Source organism: Lolium perenne, chromosome 2, assembly GCF_019359855.2.
Source record: "Lolium perenne isolate Kyuss_39 chromosome 2, Kyuss_2.0, whole genome shotgun sequence".
Lineage (NCBI taxonomy): Eukaryota > Viridiplantae > Streptophyta > Magnoliopsida > Poales > Poaceae > Lolium > Lolium perenne.
In genome coordinates, this window is record NC_067245.2 from 324,583,570 (window position 1) to 324,608,405 (window position 24,836).

Genomic DNA, 24,836 nt, shown 5'->3' on the forward strand with positions numbered 1-24,836 from the left:
CATCCAGAGCCGCCGCCATCGCGAAGCCAAGATCTGGGGGACAGGAGTCTCTGTTCCGGCACGCCGCCGGGACGGGGAAGTGCCCCCGGAAGGCTTCTCCATCGACACCGCTGCCATCTCCACCGCTATCTTCATCAACGCTGCTGTCTCCCATGAGGAGGGAGTAGTTCTCCATCGAGGCTCGGGGCTGTACCGGTAGCTATGTGGTTCATCTCTCTCCCTATGTACTTCAATACAATAATCTCATGAGCTGCCTTACATGATTGAGATTCATATGATGATGCTTGTAATCTAGATGTCATTATGCTAGTCAAGTGGATTTTACTTATGTGATCTCCGGAGACTCCTTGTCCCACGTGTGTAAAGGTGACAGTGTGTGCACCGTGTGGGTCTCTTAGGCTATATTTCACAGAATACTTATTCACTGTTATGAATGGCATAGTGAAGTGCTTATTTATATCTCTTTATGATTGCAATGTGTTTTGTATCACAATTTATCTGTGTGCTACTCTAGTGATGTTATTAAAGTAGTTTATTCCTCCTGCACGGTGTAAAGGTGACAGTGTGTGCATCGTGTAGTACTTGGCGTAGGTTATGATTGTAATCTCTTGTAGATTATGAAGTTAACTATTGCTATGATAGTATTGATGTGATCTATTCCTCCTTCATAGTGTGATGGTGACAGTGTGCATGCTATGTTAGTACTTGGTTTGGTTATGTTGATCTGTCGTGCACTCTAAGGTTATTTAAATATGAACATCGAATATTGTGGAGCTTGTTAACTCCGGCATTGAGGGTTCGTGTAATCCTACACAGTTAGTGGTGTTCATCATCCAACAAGAGAGTGTAGAGTCTAGAATCTATCTATTTATTCTGTTATGTGATCAATGTTGAGAGTGTCCACTAGTGAAAGTATGATCCCTAGGCCTTGTTCCTAAATACTGCTATCGCTGCTTGTTTACTGTTCTACTGCATCTGTACTGTCCGCAATATTACCACCATCAACTACACGCCAGCAAGCACTTTTCTGGCGCCGTTACTACTGCTCATACTTATTCATACCACCTGTATTTCACTATCTCTTCGCCGAACTAGTGCACCTATTAGGTGTGTTGGGGACACAAGAGACTTCTTGCTTTGTGGTTGCAGGGTTGCATGAGAGGGATATCTTTGACCTCTTCCTCCCTGAGTTCGATAAACCTTGGGTGATCCACTTAAGGGAAACTTGCTGCTGTTCTACAAACCTCTGCTCTTGGAGGCCCAACACTGTCTACAAGAATAGAAGCACCCGTAGACATCAATCAGCATCCCCAAGCTTAGTTCCTACTCGTCCCGAGTAGGTAAACGATAACAAAGATAATTTCTGAAGTGACATGCTATCATAATCTTGATCAATACTATTGTAAGCACATGTAATGAATGCAGTGATTCGAAGCAATGGTTAATACAATGGTTAAACAATTGAATCATATAGCAAAGACTTTTCATGAATAGTACTTTCAAGACAAGCATCAATAAGTCTTGCATAAAAGTTAACTCATAAAGCAATAAATTCATAGTAAAGGCATTGAAGCAACACAAAGGAATATTAAGTTTCAGCGGTTGCTTTCAACTTGTAACATGTATATCTCATGGATAGTTGTCAACATAAAGTAATATAATAAGTGCAATATGCAAGTATGTAGGAATCAATGCACAGTTAACACAAGTGTTTGCTTCTAAGACAGAAGGAAGTGGGTAAACTGACTCAACATAAAAGTAGATGAATGGCCCTTCGCAGAGGGAAGCATTGATTGCTATATTTGTGCTAGAGCTTTTATTTTGAAAACAAGAAACAATTTTGTCAACGGTAGTAATAAAGCATATGTATTATGTAAATTATATCCTACAAGTTGCAAGCCTCATGCATAGATTACCAATAGTGCCCGCACCTTCTCCTAATTAGCTCGGATTTACCTGGATTATCATCGCAATACATATGTTTTAACCAATTATCACAAAGGGGTACCTCTATGCCGCCTGTACAAAGGTCTAAGGAGAAAGCTCGCATTGGATTTCTCGCTTTTGATTATTCTCAACTTAGACATCCATACCGGGACAACATAGACAACAGATAATGGACTCCTCTTTTATGCATAAGCATTCAACAACAAATAATATTCTCATAAGACATTGATGATTGTTGTCCAAAACTGAAACTTCCACCATGGATCATGGCTTTAGTTAGCGGCCCAATGTTCTTCTCTAACAATATGCATGCTCAAACCATTCAACTCATGATAAATCTCCCTTACTTCAGACAAGACGAACATGCATAGCAACTCACATGATATTCAACAAAGTGTTGATGGCGTCCCCAGGAACATGGTTATCGCTCAACAAGCAACTTAATAAGAAATAAGATACATAAGTACATATTCAATACCACAATAGTTTTTAGGCTATTTGTCCCATGAGCTATATATTGCAAAGACAAAGAATGGAAATTTAAAGGTAGCACTCAAGCAATTTACTTTGGAATGGCGGAGAAATACCATGTAGTAGGTAGGTATGGTGGACACAAATGGCATAGTGTTTGGCTCAAGGATTTGGATGCATGAGAAGTATTCCCTCTCAATACAAGGCTTAGGCTAGCAAGGTTATTTGAAACAAACACAAGTATGAACCGGTACAGCAAAACTCACATAAAAGACATATTGCAAGCATTATAAGACTCTACACCGTCTTGTTGTTCGACCCTTACTAGAAAATATCTAGACCTTAGAGAGACCAATCATGCAAACCAAATTTTAGCAAGCTCTATGTATTTCTTCACTAATAGGTGCAAAGTATATGATGCAAGAGCTTAAACATGAGCACAACAATTGCCAAGTATCACATTATCCAAGACATTATACCATTTACCACATGTAGCATTTCCCGTTTCCAACAATTTAACGAAGCAGTTTCAACCTTCGCCATGAACACTATGAGTAAAGCCAAGGACATATTTGTCCATATGCAACAGCGGAGCATGTCTCTCTCCCACACAATGAATGCTAGGATCCAACTTTATTCAAACAAAACAAAAATAAAAACATACAGACGCTCCAAGTAAAGCACATAAGATGTGATGGAGTAAAAATATAGTTTCACTAGAGGAACCTGATAATGTTGTCGATGAAGAAGGGGATGCCTTGGGCATCCCCAAGCTTAGATGCTTGAGTCTTCTTGAAATATGCAGGGATGAACCACTGGGGCATCCCCAAGCTTAGAGCTTTCATTCTCCTTGATCATATTGTATCATCCTCCTCTCTTGATCCTTGAAAACTTCCTCCACACCAAACTCAAAACAACTCATTAGAGGGTTAGTGCATAATCAAAATTCACATGTTCAGAGGTGACATAATCATTCTTAACACTTCTGGACATTGCACAAAGCTACTGAAAGTTAATGGAATAAATAAATCCATCAAACATAGCAAAACAGGCAATGCGAAATAAAAGGCAGAATCTGTCAAAACAAAACAGTCCGTAAAGACGAATTTTTTAGGTGCACCATACTTGCTCAAATGAAAATTCTCAAATTGAATGAAAGTTGCGTACATATCTGAGGATCACTCACGTAAATTGGAAGATTTTGCTGAGTTACCTACAGAGACTACTGCTCAAATTCGTGACAGCAAGAAATCTGTTTCTGTGCAGTAATCTAAATCTAGTATGAATCTTACTATCAAAGACTTTACTTGGCACAAGAATGCAACAAAATTAAGACAAGGAGAGGTTGCTACAGTAGTAACAACTTCCAAGACTCAAATATAAAACAAAAATACTGTAGTAAAATCATGGGTTGTCTCCCATAAGCGCTTTTCTTTAACGCCTTTCAGCTAGGCGCAGAAAGTGTGCATCAAGTAACATCAAGAGATGAAGCATCAACATCATAATTGGTTCTAATAATAGAATCAAAAGGTAACTTCATTCTTTTTCTAGGGAAGTGTTCCATACCTTTTTTGAGAGGAAATTGATATTTAATATTACCTTCCTTCATATCAATAATAGCACCAACAGTTCGAAGAAAAGGTCTTCCCAATATAATGGGACAAGATGCATTGCATTCAATATCCAACACAACAAAATCAACGGGGACAAGGTTATTGTTAACCGTAATGCGAACATTATCAATCCTCCCCAAAGGTTTCTTTGTAGAGTTATCAGCAAGATTAACATCCAAATAACAATTTTTCAATGGTGGCAAGTCAAGCATATTATAGATTTTCCTAGGCAGAACGGAAATACTTGCACCAAGATCACATAAAGCATTACAATCAAAATCATTGACCTTCATCTTAATGATGGGCTCCCAACCATCCTCTAACTTCCTAGGAATAGAAGCTTCACGTTCTAATTTCTCTTCTCTAGCTTTTATGAGAGCATTTGTAATATGTTTTGTAAGGGCCAAATTTATAGCACTAGCATTAGGACTTTTAGCAAGTTTTTGTAAGAACTTTATAACTCCAGAGATGTGACAATCATCAAAATCTAAACCATTATAATCTAAAGCAATGGGATCATTGTCCCCAATATTGGAAAAAATTTCAGCAGTTTTATCACAAGCAGTTTTAGCAGTTTTAGCAGGTTCCGGCAGTTTTGCAGGCTTTGCATTAGGAGTTGAAACATTGCCAACACCAATTATTTTACCATTGATAGTAGGAGGTGTGTCAACATGTGAAGCATTTTCATTGCTAGTGGTGGTAATAGTCCAAACTTTAGCTACATTGTTATCTTTAGCATTTTCTTCTTTTTCCCACCTAGCATGCAATTCGGCCATCAATCTTATATTCTCATTAATTCTAACTTGGATGGCGTTTGCTGTAGCAAATGACTTAATATCTTTATTTTTATTAGGCATAACTTTCGATTTCAAAAGATCAACATCAGCAGCAAGACTATCGACTTTAGAAGCAAGTATATCAATTTTCCCAAGCTTTTCTTCAAGAGATTTGTTAAAAGCAGTTTGTGTACTAATAAATTTTTTAAGCATGGCTTCAAGTCCAGGGGGTGTATTCCTATTATTATTGTAAGAATTCCCATAAGAATTACCATAACCGTTACCATTATTATAAGGATATGGCCTATAGTTATTACTAGAATTATTCCGATAAGCATTGTTGTTGAAATTATTATTTTTAATGAAGTTCACATCAACATGTTCTTCTTGAGCAACCAATGAAGCTAGCAAAACATTATTAGGATCAAAATTAGTCCTACCATTCACAAGCATAGACATAATAGCATCAATCTTATCATTCAAGGAAGAGGTTTCTTCGACAGAATTTACCTTCTTACCTTGTGGAGCTCTTTCGGTGTGCCATTCAGAGTAATTAATCATCATATTATCAAGAAGATTTGTTGCGGCGCCTAGAGTGATGGACATAAAAGTACCTCCAGCAGCTGAATCCAATAGGTTCCGCAAAGAAAAATTCAATCCTGCATAAAAGGTTTGGATGATCATCCAAGTAGTCAGTCCATGGGTTGGACAATTTTTAACCAAAGATTTCATTTTTTCCCATGCTTGGGCAACATGCTCATTATCCAATTGCTTAAAATTCATTATGCTACTTCTCAAAGATATTATTTTAGCAGGAGGATAATATCTACCAATGAAAGCATCCTTACATTTAGTCCATGAATCAATACTATTCTTAGGCAAAGATAGCAACCAATCTTTAGCTCTTCCTCTTAATGAGAAAGGAAATCATTTTAATTTTATAATGTCACCATTTACATCCTTATACTTTTGTATTTCACATAGTTCAACAAAATTATTAAGATGGGTGATGTCTACGGGAGCTTCTATTCTTGTAGACAGTGTTGGGCCTCCAAGAGCAGAGGTTTGTAGAACAGCAGCAAGTTTCCCTTAAGTGGATCACCCAAGGTTTATCGATCTCAGGGAGGAAGAGGTCAAAGATATCCCTCTCAAGCAACCCTGCAACCACAAAGCAAGAAGTCTCTTGTGTCCCCAACACACCAAATACACTTGTCAGATGTATAGGTGCACTAGTTCGGCGAAGAGATAGTGAGATACAAGTAATATGGATGAGTATGAGTGATAATAGCAATGTGAATAAAATATGGCAGCGAGTAAACATTCAACAAAACAGTAAACAAACGAAGATTCAATGCTTGGAAGCAAGGCCCAGGGATCCTGCTTTCACTAGTGGACACTCACAACAATGATCACATAATAGGACTACTCTACACCCTCTTGTTGGATGATGAACACCATTGTGTAGGATTACACGAACCCTCAATGCCGGAGTTAACAAGCTCCACAATATTCAATGTTCATATTTAAATAACCTTAGAGTGCAAGATAGATCAACACAACCAAACCAAGTACTAACATAGCATGCACACTTCTACCATCACACTATGAAAGGAGGAATAGATCGCATCAATACCATCATAGTAATAGTTAACTTCATAATCTACAAGAGATCACAATCATAGCATAAACCAAGTACTACACGATGCACACACTGTCCACATTACACCGTGCAGGAGGAATACACTACTTTAATAACATCACTAGAGTAGCACATAGATGATATTCAACTTGATCACAAAGAGAGAGAGATGAACCACATAGCTACAGCGGAGCCCTCAGCCCCGGGGGTGAATTACTCCCTCCTCATCATGGAGGCAGCGATGGCGGTGAAGATGGCGGTGGAGACGGCGGTGGAGACGACTCCGGGGGCAATTCCCCGTCCCGGCAGGGTGCCGGAATAGAGACTTCTGTCCCCCGAATTGGAGTTTCGCGATGGCGGCGGCTCTGGATGGTTTTCTCTGGTTTCGTCTAACTGGTCGAGGTTTTTAGGTCAGGGACGATTATATAGGCGGAGAGGCGGAGTCGGAGGGGCCACGGGGTGCCCAGATGATAGGGGGCGCGCCCCCCCTCTGGGCCGCGCCGCCCTGTGGGGTGGGGCCCCACTGGCTCCCCTCTGACTTTTCTCCGGTGCTCTGGAAGCTTCCCGAAATTATAAGATCTCCGGTGTTGATTTCGTCCGATTCCGAAAATATTTCCTTACTAGGATTTCTGAAACCAAAAACAGCAGAAAACAGCAACTGGCACTTCGGCATCTCGTCAATAGGTTAGTTCCAGAAAACGCATAAATATGACATAAAGTATGCATAAAACATGTAGATATCATCAATAATGTGGCATGGAACATAAGAAATTATCGATACGTCGGAGACGTATCAGCATCCCCAAGCTTAGTTTCTGCTCGTCCCGAGCAGGTAAACGATAACAAAGATAATTTCTAGAGTGACATGCCATCATAACCTTGATCATACTATTGTAAGCATATGTAATGAATGCAGCGATCCAAACAATGTAAATGACATGAGTAAACAAATAAATCATATAGCAAAGACTTTTCATGAATAGTACTTCAAGACAAGCATCAATAAGTCTTGCATAAGAGTTAACTCATAAAGCAATAATTCAAAGTAAAGGTATTGAAGCAACACAAAGGAAGATTAAGTTTCAGCGGTTGCTTTCAACTTGTAACATGTATATCTCATGGATAGTTGTCAATGCAAAGTAATATAACAAGTGCAATATGCAAGTATGTAGGAATCAATGCACAGTTCACACGAGTGTTTGCTTCTTGAGATGGAGAGAAATAGGTGAACTGATTCAACATAAAAGTAAAAGAAAGGTCCTTCAAAGAGGAAAGCATTGATTGCTATATTTGTGCTAGAGCTTTGGTTTTGAAAACAAGAAACAATTTTGTCAACGGTAGTAATAAAGCATATGCATCATGTAAATTATATCCTACAAGTTGCAAGCCTCATGCATAGTATACTAATAGTGCCCGCACCTTGTCCTAATTAGCTCGGATTACCTGGATTATCATTGCAATGCATATGTTTTAACCAAGTGTCACAAAGGGGTACCTCTATGCCGCCTGTACAAAGGTCTAAGGAGAAAGCTCGCATCGGATTTCTCGCTATTGATTATTCTCAACTTAGACATCCATACCGGGACAACATAGACAACAGATAATGGACTCCTCTTTAATGCTTAAGCATTCAACAACAATTAATTTTTCTCATAAGAGATCGAGGATAGTTGTCCAAAACTGAAACTTCCACCATGGATCATGGCTTTAGTTAGCGGCCCAATGTTCTTCTCTAACATTATGCATGCTCTAACCATTCTAGCGGTAAATCTCCCTTACATCAGACAAGACAGACATGCATAGCAACTCACATGATATTCAACAGAGAGTAGTTGATGGCGTCCCCAGGAACATGGTTATCGCACAACAAGCAACTTAATAAGAGATAAAGTGCATAAGTACATATTCAATACCACAATAGTTTTTAGGCTATTTGTCCCATGAGCTATATATTGCAAAGGTAGAGGATAGAAATTTTAAAGGTAGCACTCAAGCAATTTACTTTGGAATGGCGGAGAAATACCATGTAGTGGGTAGGTATGGTGGACACAAATGGCATAGTGGTTGGCTCAAGGATTTTGGATGCATGAGAAGTATTCCCTCTCGATACAAGGTTTAGGCTAGCAAGGTTATTTGAAACAAACACAAGGATAAAGCGGTGCAGCAAAACTCACATAAAAGACATATTGTAAACATTATAAGACTCTACACCGTCTTCCTTGATGTTCAAACTCAATACTAGAAATTATCTAGACCTTAGAGAGACCAATTATGCAAACCAAATTTTAGCAAGCTCTATGTATTTCTTCATTAATAGGTGCAAAGTATGTGATGCAAGAGCTTAAACATGAGCACAACAATTGCCAAGTATCACATTATCCAAGACATTTTAGCAATTACTACATGTATCATTTTCCAATTCCAACCATATAACAATTTAACGAAGAAGAAACTTCGCCATGAATATTATGAGTAAAGCCTAAGGACATACTTGTCTATATGCAACAACGGAGCGTGTCTCTCTCCCACACAATGAATGCTAGGATCCATTTTATTCAAACAAAACAAAAACAAAAACACACAGACGCTCCAAGTAAAGTACATAAGATGTGACCGAATAAAAATATAGTTTCAAGAGAAGGAACCTGATAATTTGTCGATGAAGAAGGGGATGCCTTGGGCATCCCCAAGCTTAGATGCTTGAGTCTTCTTGAAATATGCAGGGATGAACCACCGGGGAATCCCCAAGCTTAGAGCTTTCACTCTCCTTGATCATATTGTATCATCCTCCTCTCTTGACCCTTGAAAACTTCCTCCACACCAAACTCGAAACAAACTCATTAGAGGGTTAGTGCATAATCAAAAAATCACATGTTCAGATGTGACACAATCATTCTTAACACTTCTGGACATTGCTTAAAGCTTCTGAAAATTAATGGAACAAAGAAATCCATCCCACATAGCAAAAGAGGCAATGCGAAATAAAAGGCAGAATCTGTCAAAACAGAACAGTCCGTAAAGACGAATTTTATTGAGGCACCAGACTTGCTCAAATGAAAATGCTCAAATTGAATGAAAGTTGCGTACATATCTGAGGATCACTCACGTAAATTGGCATAATTTTCTGAGTTACCTACAGAGAATTTTGCCCAGATTCGTGACAGCAAGAAATCTGTTTCTGCGCAGTAATCCAAATCTAGTATGAACCTTACTATCAATGACTTTACTTGGCACAATCATGCACAAAACTAAGATAAGGAGAGGTTGCTACAGTAGTAACAACTTCCAAGACACAAATATAAAATAGAGTTACTGTAGCAAAATATCACATGGGTTATCTCCCAAGAAGTTCTTTCTTTATAGCCATTAAGATGGGCTCAGCAGTTTTAATGATGCACTCCCAAGAAATAGTATTTGAAGCAAAAGAGAGCATCAAGAGGCAAATTTAAAACAAATTTAAGCCTAACATGCTTCCTATGAAAAGGAATCTTGTAAATAAATAAATTCAAGAAGCATAATGCAACAAGCATAGAAAGATAAAACAAGTGCAGCTTCAAGATTTTCAGCAAAAAGAGAGGTGTTTTAGTAACATGAAAATTTCTACCACCATATTTTCCTCTCTCATAATAATGTCCAGTAGCATCATGAGCAAACTCAACAATATAACTATCACATAAAGCATTCTTATCATGAGTCTCATGCATAAAATTATTACTCTCCACATAAGCATAATCAATTTTATTAGTTGTAGTGCGAGCAAATTCAACAAAGTAGCTATCATTATTATTCTCATCATCAAATATAGGAGGCATATTGTAATCATAATCAAATTTATCCTCCATAACAGGTGGCAACAAAAGACCAATATCATTATAATCATCATAAATAGGAGGCAAAGTATCATCAAAGAAAATTTTCTCCTCAATGCTTGGGGGACTAAAAATATCATGCTCATCAAAACCAGCTTCCCCAAGCTTAGAATTTTTCATATCATTAGCAACAATGGTGTTCAATGTGTTCATGCTAATATGTTCCATGGATTTTTTAATTTTCGGATCAAACCATCCATGTCTTAAATCAGGAAATAGAATAACAAGCTCATTGTTGTCCATTATGCCTTACTAGTGTAAACAAGAAACAAAAAGATGCAATTGCAGGATCTAAAGGAAATAGCTTCGAGCACAAACACAATGGTGCCAGAAAAGTACTGTTACCTGGAACCGGAGTATGAGTGCCTTTTTACCTTTCCTCCCCGGCAACGGCGCCAGAAAAGTGCTTGATGTCTACGGGAGCTTCTATTCTTGTAGACAGTGTTGGGCCTCCAAGAGCAGAGGTTTGTAGAACAGCAGCAAGTTTCCCTTAAGTGGATCACCCAAGGTTTATCGATCTCAGGGAGGAAGAGGTCAAAGATATCCCTCTCAAGCAACCCTGCAACCACAAAGCAAGAAGTCTCTTGTGTCCCCAACACACCAAATACACTTGTCAGATGTATAGGTGCACTAGTTCAGCGAAGAGATAGTGAGATACAAGTAATATGGACGAGTATGAGTGATAATAGCAATCTGAATAAAATATGGCAGAGAGTAAACATTCAACAAAACAGTAAACAAACGGAGATTCAATGCTTGGAAGCAAGGCCCAGGGATCCTGCTTTCACTAGTGGACACTCTCAACAATGATCACATACTCATCCATTGTGTAGGATTACACGAACCCTCAATGCCGGAGTTAACAAGCTCCACAATATTCAATGTTCATATTTAAATAACCTTAGAGTGCAAGATAGATCAACACAACCAAACCAAGTACTAACATAGCATGCACACTTCTACCATCACACTATGAAAGGAGGAATAGATCGCATCAATACCATCATAGTAATAGTTAACTTCATAATCTACAAGAGATCACAATCATAGCATAAACCAAGTACTACACGATGCACACATTGTCCACATTACACCGTGCAGGAGGAATACACTACTTTAATAACATCACTAGAGTAGCACATAGATGATATTCAACTTGATCACAAAGAGAGAGAGATGAACCACATAGCTACAGCGGAGCCCTCAGCCCCGGGGGTGAATTACTCCCTCCTCATCATGGAGGCAGCGATGGCGGTGGAGACGGCGGTGGAGATGACTCCGGGCGCAATTCCCCGTCCCGGCAGGGTGCCAGAACAGAGACTTCTGTCCCCCGAATTGGAGTTTCGCGATGGCGGTGGCTCTGGATGGTTTTCTCTAGTTTCGTCGAACTGGTCGAAGTTTTTAGGTCAGGGACGATTATATAGGCGGAGAGGCGGAGTCGGAGGGGCCACGGGATGCCCAGATGATAGGGGGGCGCCCCCCCTCTGGGCCGCGCCGCCCTGTGGGGTGGGGCCCCCCTGGCTCCCCTCTGACTTTTCTCCGGTGCTCTGGAAGCTTCCCAAAATTATAAGATCTCCGGTGTTGATTTCGTCCGATTCCGAAAATATTTCCTTACTAGGATTTCTGAAACCAAAAACAGCAGAAAACAACAACTGGCACTTCGGCATCTCGTCAATAGGTTAGTTCCAGAAAACGCATAAATATGACATAAAGTATGCATAAAACATGTAGATATCATCAATAATGTGGCATGGAACATAAGAAATTATCGATACGTCGGAGACGTATCAATGGGCAGCAACATCATCAGAACTAACACCAGAAAATTGCTCTCTCATAACAAGATTCAATAAAGCAGGTTTAATTTCAAAGAATTCTGCTGTAGTAGCAGGTGGAGCAATAGGTGTGCATAAGAAATCATTATTATTTGTGTTTATGAAGTCACACAACTTAGTATTTTCAGGGGTACCCATTTTAGCAATAGTAAATAAAGCAAACTAGATAAAGTAAATGCAAGTAACTAATTTTTTGTGTTTTTTAATGTGGCAAACAAGACAGTAAATAAAGTAAAGCTAGCAACTATTTTTTTGTTGTATTTTGTTTTAGTGCAGCAAACAAAGTAGTAAATAAAAGTAAAGCAAGACAAAAACAAAATAAAGAGATTGGAGGTGGAGACTCCCCTTGCAGCGTGTCTTGATCTCCCCGGCAACGGCGCTAGAAAAAGTGCTTGATACGCGTACAGCACGCGTCCGTTGGGAACCCCAAGAGGAAGGTGTGATGCGTACAGCGGCAAGTTTTCCCTCAGTAAGAAACCAAGGTTTATCGAACCAGTAGGAGCCAAGAAGCACGTTGAAGGTTGATGGCGGCGCAACACCAGGGATTCCGGTGCCAACGTGGAACCTGCACAACACAACCAAATTACTTTGCCCCAACGTGACAGTGAGGTTGTCAATCTTACCGGCTTGCTGTAACAAAGGATTAGATGTATAGTATGGATGATGATGTTTGCAGAGAACAGTAGAACGAGTATTGCAGTAGTTTGTATTCGATGTAAAAGAATTGACCGGGGTCCACAGTTCACTAGTGGTGTCTCTCCCATAAGATAAATAGCATGTTGGGTGAATAAATTACAGTTGGGCAATTGACAAATAAAGAGGGCATGACCATGCACATACATGTTATGATGAGTATTGTGAGATTTAATTGGGCATTACGACAAAGTACATAGACCGCTATCCAGCATGCATCTATGCCTAAAAAGTCCACCTTCAGGTTATCATCCGAACCCCCTCCAGTATTAAGTTGCAAACAACAGACAATTGCATTAAGTATGGTGCGTAATGTAATCAACAAATACATCGTTAGACATAGCATTGATGTTTTATCCCTAGTGGCAACAACACATCCACAACCTTAGAACTTTCTGTCACTGTCCCAGATTTAATGGAGGCATGAATCCACTATCGAGCATAAATACTCCCTCTTGAAGTTACAAGTAACGACTTGGCCAGAGCCTCTACTAATAACTGAGATCATGCAAGATCATAAACAACACATAGATAAATTGATAATCAACATAACATAGCATTCATTATTCATCGGATCCCAACAAATGCAACATGTAGCATTACAAATAGATGATCTTGATCATGTTAGGCAGCTCACAAGATCCAACAATGATAGCACAATTAGGAGAAGACGACCATCTAACTACTACTATGGACCCATAGTCCAGGGGTGACCTACTCACACATCACTCCGGAGGCGACCATGGCGGTGAAGAGTCCTCCGGGAGATGATTCCTCTCTCCGCCAGGGTGCCGGAGGCGATCTCCTGAATCCCCCGAGATGGGATTGGCGGCGGCGGCGTCTCTGGAAGGTTTTCCGTATCGTGACTCTTGGTACTGGGGTATTCGCGACGAAGACTTTAAGTAGGCGGAAGGGCGGAGTTGGAGGGCTGACGAGGGGGCCACACGCTAGGGCCGCGCGGGCCCCCCTTGGGCCGCGCCGCCCTAGTGTGGCGGCGCCTCGTCGCCCCACTTCGTTTCCCTTTCGGTCTTCTGCAAGCTTCGTGGAAAAATAAGCCCCTGGGCGTTGATTTCGTCCAATTCCGTGAATATTTACTTACTAGGATTTCTGAAACCAAAAACAGCAGAAAACAGCAACTGGCTCTTCGGCATCTTGTTAATAGGTTAGTGCCGGAAAATGCATAAATATGACATAAAGTATGTATAAAACATGTGTGTATCATCATAAAACAAGCATGGAACATAAGAAATTATCGATACGTTGGAGACGTATCAACCATTAAGATAGAACATCAAGATTATTAATCATGTAGGCATGTTTTCCATATATAGTCGTACGTGCTCGCAATGAGAAACTGACACAACATCTTTTGTCCTAGGCCTCAAGGGAATCTACTGGCTATTAAGGTACTCCTTTTAATAGAGCACCGGAGCAAAGCATTAACACTTGGTGAAAACATGTGATCCTCATATCACAGCCTTCCCCTCCGGTTGTCCCAATTTCTGTCACTTTGGGGCCTCGGGTTCCGGACAGCAATATGTGCAAAAAACTTGTAGATACAATCTAAGCAATAATTATAGAGCTTAAATCTAAGATCATGCCACTCGGGCCCTAGTGACAAGCATTAAGCACAACAAGATTGCAGCAACAATAACTTCACAAACTTTATAGATAGACTAATCATAATGTGTCATCCATCGGATCCCAACAAACACAACACCGATTACATCAGATGGATCTCAATCATGTAAGGCAGCTCATGAGATCATTGTATTGAAGTACATGGGATAGAGAGTACCAACTAGCTACTGCTAGAACCCGTAGTCCATGGGGGAACTACTCACGGAGCATGATGGAGGCGGTGGCGTCGATGGAGATGGTTTCCGGGGGCAGTTCCCCTTCCCGGCAGGGTGCCGGAACAGAGACTTCTTTCCCCCGAATTGGAGTTTCGCGATGGCGGCGGCGCGCCTGGAGTCTTTATGGAGTTTCGTCAATTCGTATTACGTTTTTAGGTCGAAAGGGGTCTTATAGGCGAAGAGGCGGCGCAGGAGGGGCACCAGGGCGCCCTCCCCATAGGCCGGCGCGGCCAGGCCTGAGCCCGCGCGGCCCTATGGTGTGGGGGCCCCAGGCCTCCCCTCTGACTCCCCTTCGGTGTCCTGATCCGTCTCGGTGAATTATGATGTTTGGTCTTCGTTTCGTCGAATTCCGAGAATATTGCCCGAACAGCCTTTCTGGAACCAAAAACAGCAGAAAACAGGAACTGGCACTTCGGCATCTTGTTAATAGGTTAGTTCCGGAAAACGCAACAAAACATTATAAAGTGCGAGCAAAACATGTAGGTATTGTCATAAAACAAGTATGGAACATCAGAAATTATAGATACGTTGGAGACGTATCAGCCCCTAACCTGGGTAAATCTCTCTCCCTATTCGTTTGGTATCCGATGTCTCGTGCTAGCCTGTAGGATTCCGTCAACCTTAAGCCCCTCATGGTGGGCATTGCCGAGGATCTCCCTTGACGGCGATGTCGCTGATGATGATGACAATGAAGAGGTCGATATGGTGGAGGTGTACGATACATGTCAACCCACCCAATGCAAAAGAAGAACAAATTACATCGACATCGAAGACACCTGTTTTGTGACGGCATGGGAGAGTGGGCCACTCGATGCGGTGATGGGCAATGCACTAGTAGAAAACAGACCTTTTGTCAGGCTCCTTTGGTCCCGGCCGTGTCCTGGGCCGGGACTAAAGACCTGGCCACGTCGCCCTAAATCCACCCAATCGTACGTCACCCATTGGTCCCGGTTTGTTAGGAACCATTTGTCCCGATTTGTATCCCAAACCGGGACTAAAGGATTTTGCGGTCGCTACGCCTCCTAGCACCCCTTTAGTCCTGGCTGGTGACATGAGCCGAGACTTAAAGTCGAACGGTTTGTTCCGCGCGCGGATGTAGATCATCGCGTCGCCATTACCTGGGTCGAAATCGAGCGTCACACGTCGGAATCTGGGCCGCCGGCGCCGGCGGACAGCCACGGGAATTGATCACCCGGTGGCTGCCTGTTCATTTTCATCTTCTCACCTTTATATGCCTCACATCTTCTCCACCATTGCCACACACATTCTTCACATCTCCATCATTCAGGTAGGCATCCTCATTGAGTTCCTTCATAGATTTGAAAGAATGCGAATGTCGTCCGCACTAACAGTTGTTCCTTATGGATTGCAACACTACTCGAGGCATCGTCAGTACGTCGGGATCCCGATCACGAACTATGCTCAGATGAAGATGATCTTCACGCTCCGGTTTGTCTGCAGGGCGCAACTGTTCCAACCTAACTTGCTGGTCAGGGTTATCGACTTCATTGCAGACAACGAAGAAGAGTATGCCGAGTACCGTAAGCTACAGCCACTGGAGAGGAGGAGCTGGCTTAGGACCTGGCTTCGCAAGCAGTTTCATGCTTAGTGCTTCTACATCCTTGGTCATGATCTGTTGATTTTGGGAGGTGGTCTCGTATCCCTCCATTAGCTAGGACTTGCTACAACCTGATCCCCGGTCTTTAACATTGAACTTCTTCGAGGTGGTATATACTAACCTCTCGTGTGATGAACCTGTGATGCATCACGAAGTATAGTTGCTTCACTCATGATGCATCATCCACTAAGTAGTTGTTGTGTATTACCAGCACCTTTTGTGATGAACTAAATCTGTTGTGTGTTGTTATTCAGTTGGTAACCTCACCACTTTAAGGGAAGAGGTTACCACACAGGGTGTGAGATGCACGATCAGGGAAGAAAGTGGTCTGTGCAGGCACCCAAACAATGGGGTCTAGCTTCCCTCTCCGGCACAGAAAATGCCACCAAGGCTACCCAACGACCCGCGTTTCATGGTCCATGGCCTGTTCGTGACGCGCAGGGAGGTCCATCTCGCTAGTGCGGTGAGCCAGGAAATCCGTGCAGGCTATCAAACACGCCCTAAGATGCTGGTTCACCTGCTACCCTTGGCCGTACGTGGAGCTTTGTATATTAATTTAAAGGCATGCTGTGCCTTCTGTCTTAAATAAAAGAGCAGCATAAGAGCATCCCAACAGAGGCTCTAAAATTTGGCGCTGTAAAACTCATTTGTAGCGCGCTCGATCCGGATACAGCGCGCGGCGCCGACGCAAACTTCACATGAGACTCTATTTTACAGCGCAACCAAAAAGGCCAAAACCAACCCTTCACCAGAGGCTGTAAAATAGAGCTCCACGAACAAGTTTCTTCAACTACATACAACAAAAAAAATCAAACAGGCCACAAATAAATCTAAAAAAATCAACTAAATTTATCAGTCGTCTCCTCTTTGCACCCATTCTTTTCTTTCCCATCCATCCTTCCTTCCATGCCGCCACGCAACCATTGAATTCCATTCCCGGGGACTGAAAACGAATCAAAATCGCACTCAAATTAATCATCCGCTGAGACAAAACTGATTCTAGGAAGAAACAAATTTTTTCGATAAAGGAAATATATTAATATCAAGAAGATACCAATTACACCCAGCATCTGCAACAACGCACCACCCTAATGGCACTACGGATGCACACAGCCAAAAACAAGAAAAGAAAACTAAGAAATAAAAGTCCCGCTACAGTATCTCGGGCCTAACAACAGCAATACATCCACAGCCAAGACAACACCTGAATTACAGACTAGTCCCCGCTCTCAAAACAAAAGCCTCCACCAAGGACATTGCCAGGCACAACCAATTAAGGCCAAACCTTGGGTTTTCACCCTGAAAGGTAGGACTCTGCACTTCACCTGTGTTGTCGCCCCCACTTTCATACCGCTGATGTGAAGCCCGAAACACCAAGCAAGTCCATCAACATCGCAAAGACTTGAACCTCCCTTAGCTAGTCCTCCCCTCTGGCTTTCATGAAATTCTCTTCTTCCGACTTTCATCATGGATCCATAGTCACTTGATGTCAATCAAAGAAAAAGAGCTTCACGCCGCTCCCTCAGAACCAATCGGTCGGAATAAAAACATGGGTGCGCACGACCGAATACCTCCGATCCAACAAACTCCAGGCAAAAACACTGTTACATTCATCGGCGGAGCCTTCCAGAACTCAACACTCCGGCCAGATCACGAGTCCAGGCCTCCGGTAGGTCCTCCTCTTCACGCAAGAGAGGCCCTAGGACCGCCGCCTTTATTCAGGTCGGACCCCCACGTCGGCGACCATCCCGGGCTGGCCACTCCAACCCACCACCGGCGACACCGACGCCGGCTTCCAAGCCCCTCCATCATGCCGCCGGAAAGCGGTGATAGATCGATGGATCCACCACCACCAACCACAGGCCGACCCTCTCCGACGAAGAAGATGGCCACCTCCACCGTCGTACCCAAGGCTGCTGCGCGGAGGGACGGGCAAGGCCGTACGCCGCCGGCGGATCTTCTCGTCGTCGCAGCGCGGAGAAGCGAAGACATTTCAGAGCATTTTTTTCGCGATGGAGAAGCCAGCTTACAGAGCGCGCTAGTCGGCGCCCCAGCTTTGGATAGCGCAAACTGCCGCACACGCAAAAGTTTTTACAGCGCGACATATTTTGCAGCGCCTACTAGAGGACGTAAAAACGTGTTTGGCACTGTATATTAACGGGTTTTTTTAGCGCATGACTAGTTTACAGGATCTATTGGAGATACTCTAAGACCGGTTGCGCACCTCTTGTTCCGGTTCCGCGGCCTGGTCCAGACGTACTCCACGAGCACCGGGGTCGCCCCCATAGACGAGAGTGTCGACGTATACGGCACCGGGTCGACAGACCTACGCGAGGCCAGCGGCCCATCACTTTGTTCTTTATTTCGCCTAGTCGAGCACACTGGCCATTGCGTCTAGATTACTATGTTTGATCTCACAATTTGTGTACCTGACAAATCTAGATTACCGTGCGCTGCTTGGTCTGATCAACATACGTTGGTCACGCTCGTTCTATGCCTGATGAACTCCTTTTTAATCGAAAAAACAGAAAAGAAAATACTAACTGATGCAGAACTAAAAAGCGAGTAATTACAAGATCAAGCGACTTAGCCAGAGCTGTGGCATACGTCTAGTGAGCGGTGCTGAGAGCATATGACTTCTGAAACTCTTCACACCCCTGGGCGCCGATCTCTGTGAAAGCTGCCACGAGGATAGGCAACATGTTGGCGAGCGCAAGCTTTAACCCGGCCGAGCATGGCTGTTCCTTAGTCGCTTCGGTGGCATGGGCATCACCGACGACGCATCCCTGCAGGGCCGCATCACATGTCATGAGCACAAACCTTCCATGTCGGCGGAAGTGGTCCTTAACGAATTCCTCAAATCCCCGAGGCGGCCGGCGCAACACATGGAGCATGGTCCGAAGGCTGAGAAGGTAAGCATTCTCACTGTAGGGCAGCGCATTGCGACGACCCTCTGGTTTGCCGACTAGGGTCTCATAACCGGCCTCGTTGTAGTAGGGTTGGTCGTTGAGGACGAGGCCTTGGATGGAGACAACAACTTGGAGGAGGCTTGATGTCACCGACGACCAGAGCTCGGTGCCCTCACCATCGAACGTATTTAGTAAACTGAGGCACACGGTACCAGACTCGTAGAGGTTTGGATTGAGGCGTAGACCGTAGGAGTGGTAATACACTTGGGGTGGCTCAGTCGGGTAGGAGGATGGTATCTGCAAGTCAAAGAAGAAGAGTCCGTGATGGTACGGTGTCCCGCTCGCACCCACCATTACCACCCGGAGCAGGTCCATGCGGTCTTCGAACACTCGTGTGTAGATGGTTTCTGCACATTAAATTGTTATAGGTACTTATTTAGAATCATGGACTATGCGTTTAGTGGTGTACTCTCATACCTGGTAAGTCGTTCTCTAGAATTTTCCATTCCTTTTGCACTACCTTGGCCCAGTTCTTCCCACGACTACCGTCCTGCATTTCCTTGGAAAAAGAGAGTTGGTTAAGGTTCTAAGTATATAAATTGGTACTAGTGAACAGTAGAAAAGATCGTCGCAGATGGGTTCTAGGCACACACAAAACCATATCTGTAATACGCATGTATTTCACTTCAATCTAGAATACCCACAATTGTTCATTTTCTAAAAATAAATATTACCTGGTTTGCGTCATCAAGGTAATGGTGATCCTGGGGGGTGATCTGCAATACATCGAAACGTGGGAAGCTGAACATTTCGTCACATTCAACAACGATGTTCTCCGTTGCCTCACCACCAGGTACCTCTGAGCTTGGTAGCAAGGGTGATGGCGGCGGTTGGTGATTGGTCAGGTATCCCTTACCACGAGCCACCAGGTCGCTGGTGGATTGGAGGAAAGACCGGATTGCAAAACCGAAAAGGTTTGTTGTCATCGCAGCTAGGTCCTCATTTTCAACACCGCAATAGTTTGTTGGCTTGTGCGGATCATTATTGTCCTAAACTCATATGTAAGATTGCACATATATTAGCACAAAAAGGCGCACCAGATGATTTGCCTCTTCAGGTGCTAGAACTTACAAGGATATACATACCGTGTTGGCAGCCTGTTCAGGTGCATCATCCATGTCGTCGTCCTCCACCCAATCACCCATTTCAGTCCGTAGATCTATGTAGTTCTCCTCGGTAACGGCAACGACCTCGTGTGGCAATACCTGCGGCACGCTCAATCAAATGAATGTGGTTGGGAGGTTATACATACCATAAGTTGTAGGTCCATGAAGAAGTAGAAAAAAAAGATACACGTACGTACCATTGACATACTGCCATCACCCCACTTGACTTGGACGTGTCCATCAGGAAGGTCAACAACATGCCCAACCCACGAAAGGTCAGCATCATCCGCATTCTTCTTCTTTTGGCCATCTAATGCCGCACTACCACCATCGTCCGTTGAGTCTGACTGTAGAAGGCGGACAACAATATCTCCGTAGTGAAGTGAGTGGTTCAGTTTGAGATCATATGCGCTCATGGTATCAATGCACTCGACCTCCCTAGCCTCGTCAGGGCACATCCCCGTCTTGAACCATGAAACGCAAACCGTCTGGTCCTTGCAGTCCACGCTCCTGACGACGCCCACACGTCTTGTTGCGTCATCGTCGTTTCCATTAGTATCACCGGCAGTATTGTTTTCGACGACGTGTTGTCCGGGGAAGAACTCGTGCTCATTCATCATATAAAAGGGGATGAGGGTCGCTGAAGGTATGCCACGCTGCAGGGTGCCGTCCTGCCATAGCACGTCAACAGAGGTACTGGTGCTGGCGACGGTCATGGGAAACTCCACCTCCACATGCCTCCTGACTTGTGGGTGTCGCTCCCGCCTGTGCCCCTCAAAGAAGACCTTCCTCAGCTGCTTCCCATAAAAAATCACACCCTTCTGCTTCGTGGGAATTGGTGGATCTTGGTCAGCATCAATCACGTCTTGATTGTTTTCAGAGCATGGGTCGTCGTTTTCCTCCTCCTCCTCCTCCTCCTCCTCCTCCTCCCGATTGTCATCATCGGTTTTGGCCGACCTAGGTTCTCGATAGTAGCATTGGTCAGCTACCCCCCAGCTACAACTAGACGCGACGCAGAAGAAGGTCAGTTCATCGGGGTGCTGGTATGCTGGCGGAGCGGATGCCTCAACAAGCTCCTTGTCCGTGCCACAGTGCATCGACGCAATCCAGTAGACGAGAACGCCGGATGTCTCCACCTTGAGGACAGTGCCTACGTTGCGATAGGGATTCCAGTAGCCATTAAGCCACCGTGCCGCTTTGAAGAGGGAAAGACGGTTTCGCCCGGTGACGCTCTGCCCTGGGTAGAAGTCGCAGTTCATTTGGTCCCGCTGATATTTGAGGCTGCGGGTGCCATCCACTTCCTGTAGAATCTTTAAGTCTGCATTGGTAACCCTGCAAACAGCGCCATCGTCGAAAAGGACGTCGACATCGACAGACACCTCGACCACCTGGCCGAGCCACAGCCCAGACACGACGAAGTCACCAAGACTGAGGAACCTCACTCGCCACACGTTGGATGGGGACACACCCCTGATGAGCCCAGTCGCCGTGCCTCGGCTGTCACGCTCGGCCAGGTCCAGAAGGGTGGTGACGCCGGTGACGACGCCGATCTGGCCAGCAATGTCGGACGCCGACCCAACCACCTGCCCGAGGTGCAGGTGGCTCCTGTCGAGCACCCTGATGTCCCCTGCCTTCTTATAGACGACAGAGTTGTCGATGAGGAGGATGTCGAACGTGTCGACGGGCAGAGAGTTGTTCACCGTGGCGTCCTGGTGAACTATCCCTTGGCGAAGGATCCCGCGCCCAAAACTCACCAGGTCGTCCAAGTAAATATTTGGTGATGCCACGGCGACGACATCCATCTTCAACCCTTGGTCTATCGATGTGTCGAACAGTGGATAACTATCTATTGGTTGTTGAGGAAAGGTGTAGATATACTCCTGAAGCCGTGCCGGGGGAGACTCGTATACTAGACAGACACGGACTCCTTCTGCACGTACGTACTGCTGCCCCGTGTTTTAATTAAGTTTGGGTACGAGTTCTGAACTTCTGATTGGACTCGTACAACCGATCGGGTATATAAAATCTCACCATGGGTCCAATTAGATCTGCAGCAGGCATAAAATAGCTGTTTTGCTTATTTCAGACCGTGCGCGTGCCTGAAAATTACACTAAATCCCCTGATTATGAGGGGCGCCGGCCCTAATCTGATTAGCAACGCCCTAACGGAGAAGAAACGAGATGGCAGGTATGTATATCCTTTTTAACAAGGGTACACGAACTATTTATTTATTAGCGAGGAACGATGGGTTGATTTGATGATATGAATATCACGTGTTCTTCATGATTCTTTGTAAAGACTAGCAAAACACTGGAGTGTTTTTTGAATTAGGCTGTTGCTAAGCATATTGGTTAACTTAGTAATGAAACATTTGCTGATACGGTAAACAATGGTATTTTGACGTTGTGCCATCCGCCAGTTTATCTGATTCTCTGCATGCTTAACTAAAGCATTATTTACCCGATCGGGACTGTTTAAAAGACTTGTGACCATTGAGTTAGTATCTTCTATTTCTGTAATGCCACTTATCCTATTTTGATTTGATATTGTGCAGCAAGAGCCATCGGAGCCACAATATCAAGATTCCAAGAAAAAGTTTTAGACTTTGCCACCGTGATGAGGATGGTACTTTCTCATATGTCAACCGTTTTCTTAAGCTCAAGACCACACCCTTGTACCGGGAAAGATGCCAGCGTATCGATCTTAGATTGGCACTTGACGACTACAATGAACTGGTTAGGAGAGGTATGCTCATGTGGGAAGCTTACAAGGAGCGTCGCTTCGCCATTGACAGGTCAATACAAATCATCAGGGACAACATCCGAAAGTATAAGGAGCGTCGCTTGCATAGGGGACTATTTTACATGTCGCCGTGCCTAGATGGACCGGGGATAATAACCCGGTCACACTTGTACACTATGCCTCTTGGGGAAGCGCTGAAGAAACGGCGACAAAAAATAAGAAAGAGGAAAAAACTGCTGGATTCCTATAACAATTCCAAGAAACAAAGCATATCCTATGGGCAGGGTCTGTTCATGAATACCTTCTCCTCCATAGTCTTAGGATGTGCCTTGATATTTACTTTGAAAGGTGGTGCATAGACGGGAGTATTGGTTGATTTTCCTATGTTAAGAGGTTGTCATCTCCCAGATTTTCAGTCTTATAGTGGAGGTCATTTTTCTGCAAAATTAATTGTACTGAATTTTAATCCTTCATCGCATGTTTTCTGCTAAAAATTTATTAATCGCTGCAAGTCAATTTCATCCCTACGTGTGAACTAGACGGGCAGTGGCTGTCCGTGTTCTTCAATCCATGCCTCAATTTGTGTCACCCTTGCATCTGTGTGCATCAGCTGGCGTGGTGTGCAATTCTCATGGTGGCATTATATTGTGATTTAATTCACACCCCTGCTCTGAATAAATGTGTGCATCCTTGGTTTGATGCTGCTTTGCGTAGCAAGGGCATCTCCAACGGGACGATACAAACGGACACTAAGCGACCGTTTGCGTCCGCGGTCGTAAAATGCGTATGGGCCTTGCTCTAGCGGGGCGACGCATAGTGATCGGCCGTCCGCAGACGCAAATCTGACCCAAATATGCGTCGTGGATGCGTCTCTGCGGACGCTGCGCGGACGCGTAAAGTATCCGCTCGTGTCTGGTGGACGTTTCGTCAGGCCCTCCTAGCAGCGACCCAGGCTCAATATGTCTTCTCAGGTGTCATCCCTTCGGAAGTCTGCGACAACGTAAGGGTGATGCCTCGCGTGGCGCGCGGCCGTCTCCTACCTCTGCACACGAAGTAATGGCGATGTCACGCGTGTCGCGGCCGTCGCCTGCCTCCGGCCTATATAAACATGGACGCGGGCATCTCATCTCCTCCCACACAAAACCCTAGCCGCAGCACAACCTCCACCGTAGCGTCTTTAATTTTTACCACGCTATTATCTTTAATTCCTACGGCTTGTTTATGGGTTGAATCAGCTAAGTGAAGTCTTAGCTCAGTTATTTTGAATGGCCCCAAATTTAATTTATCAAATAAGTTCTTCGGAATAGTCGAGACGCTTGCACCAAGATCACAAAGTGCATCAACCTCATGTACTCCAATATGAATTTTAATAGTGGCCTTAAATATATCATCAAGTTTAGCTGGGGTTTTTTCAGCTAGCTTCTTATATTGTTGTTCTAAATCATGAAATTTGCATGCTACTTCATGAATAAATTGCCGGTACATAGTACCGTTACCTTGATTAATTTCAGGATTCTTGACGGTTATCATCGATCTTCACAAGATTTTCCACGGAATCGTCCGGTGATGGAGCATTGCTATAATCCAGCTCTTCAGGTTCTTTGTTTTCTTTCTTGATTCTCACCATCTTGAGATCTTCAATGGAATTTGGTTTGGGCTTCCGTACAAATCTTGCAAGTATTATAGTTTGGCTTTCAGCTA

The 24,836-nt window shown here is 43.8% G+C and overlaps 1 pseudogene; it reads right to left on the reverse strand.

Moving 5' to 3' along the window:
- Positions 1 to 18,926: 18,926 nt before the first annotated feature.
- LOC127329706 (probable ubiquitin-conjugating enzyme E2 23) lies at positions 18,927 to 22,194 on the reverse strand (annotated as a pseudogene).
- Between the last annotated feature and the right edge of the window lie 2,642 nt (positions 22,195 to 24,836).